The sequence below is a fragment of the Girardinichthys multiradiatus genome, chromosome 5 (genome assembly GCF_021462225.1).
Source record: "Girardinichthys multiradiatus isolate DD_20200921_A chromosome 5, DD_fGirMul_XY1, whole genome shotgun sequence".
NCBI lineage: Eukaryota > Metazoa > Chordata > Actinopteri > Cyprinodontiformes > Goodeidae > Girardinichthys > Girardinichthys multiradiatus.
This window is the reverse complement of record NC_061798.1, coordinates 27,157,070-27,159,366: the sequence shown is the minus strand read 5'-3', so window position 1 is coordinate 27,159,366 and position 2,297 is coordinate 27,157,070.

Sequence of the window (2,297 nt, the reverse complement as noted above, 5' to 3'; positions counted from 1 at the left end):
TTTCCTCATTGCTAATTATTTATTGAAGCGAATTTTCTCTACTTAATAAAACCAAAATAAAGTTTTCCACGTCTTAATTATGAGATTTAAAGTCATACTTATAACTCTGAATCTTACATTAAGGTTGAGATTTAGTCATGAGTTTAAGTCATATTTTTTATTAGTCATAAGTGTAAGTTTCAAACTCTTAAAAAGTCTAAATGATTATTTATAAAGTCATAATTATGAGACACGCAGTCATATTTTTCAAAATTATAATTCTAAAATACAAAGTCATCTTTATAGCAAAAAGTAACAATTTTGACTTTTAAAGTCATAATTATGAGCTTCAGAGTCTTACATGAGTTATAAAGTCCGTAATATGATATAAAAAGTTAGTGTAAGATTCAAAGTCATAATTTAAACTCAGAATATTCATAATGTGAGTTTCAGAGTAGTTGGTCACTGTAGCTCATGTTTATGAGTCTAAATCTCATAAATAGGAATTTGAATCCCAAACCTATTACTTTAAAACTTATACTTAAGAGGTACCATGTGCCATATTTCCATACAGCTGGTGAAAATGGGCTTCCATCTTGACCAATGAGGATAAGCATGAAATATCATAAGAAAATAAATATGTATTTACTAAGATGCCTTTTGCCAACTAATTATCCATCCAGCCAACCACAAACACAATTTTAGAAATATTGTATGAGAAATGTAATTACCATAAAGTAAGCAATAAGTAAAATGGGAATGTTTACTTAGTTTCAGAAAATAGTCTTAGACTGACAAAGACTTATTGAATTTTGCATTTGATGATACTTTATATAGTTTTTTTTTTCTCATGAATATTTTGTCATGATTTAAATTTTTTAAATTTCTGATTTTATTATTATTTTTTTCACAAACCATTTATTGGCAACCTAACAGTTTTTATTTTTTATTTGCACATTTAAAGTCTAACTTTTTGACAATTTGTGCAGTTTTTAACCACATTTTTTTATTATTATTGATGGTCCCTTCATTCATTAAAGAAAATATCCATTAAATAAACATTCTGCTGTATACACCAAAACATGTTTTTAGTCATATGATTGAAAGCCAGATTTTAGATTACATATATCATCAGCAGAAGGGAGAGAGAATGTTTTTTTTTTATTTGAAAGAGCTGCAGGTCTGCTACACAGAGATCATAAAGAGGTTTGTAAAGTGCAACAACCTCTACATGGTGTTTTCCTTTTAAAAACATCTGTATATTACAGACATTTACACCAAACCTCAAACAATTCAAATATTTACCTCTATCCAGGGAAGTGTTTGGCCATGCATGAACAATTTATTCCCTCATAGTGCTTTTCAGTGAACCTTCTTGTATCAAACAAACTTTATATTTAAGGCTATTAAGCTTTCATTATGAATGTGTGCTGTAATCATCATTGAGATGTTAAGAGAGTCTTTATCAGTGGCGGGCTCGTCATCAGGGATCAGCAGCAGCCTTTATCTGTGAGGAGGCAGCAGGCTGTCTTTAACCCGCGTCCACAGATAAACAGCGGCCAGAATATAATCACCTTTCACACACAGGTCTTCTCAGAAGCTGCACGTCCACACCAGGAATACACAGACAGGCCTGCGTAAATAACTTGGCTAAACCTTCAGCAAGAAAACAAAAGAGGCTGGCTTTTTACAGAAGACTTGAAGCTTTAAAATATTCACATTTAGAGATGTGGTTTTTTATATATTATTTAATTATTTTTACTTGATTTGTGGTATATTTACTTATCAAGTAAATGTACTTTTCTAAAAATAGGCCAACAGGAAGTTAAATGTTTTTAGTTTTTAATTGACTTTACATTCATATATTACATAAAGTTACACCGTCCTGAAATATACTCATAAAGTCTGTACTCTGTACCAGTCATTTGGAAATAAAGTAAATGAACCTACCTATAAGATAAAGCTAAAAAACAAGAAAAAGAACAAAAGAAAAATGAAAAAGGGTCAATTTTATAAACTCATGTGCATTTCATTATAATTATTATTCATTTATTCAGTCTAGTTTCAGCTGTTTCTGCTTAATTTCTCCCATTCTCTTTAAAAATATCTTTCTACAGTTATTTAATTTTAAGGATCGGCTTTTTACAGTGCCAGAGATATGGATTAAACTATAAAAGATTAATATTTTCATATATAAATAAGATGCTATTTAATGAGAAGTTAACTATTTAATGCAATTATTTCTTCAGACATTCTGTAAGATCAGCGACCAATTGATGCCCTTTGAGTTTATTTTATTCATCTTTTGACAACGAATC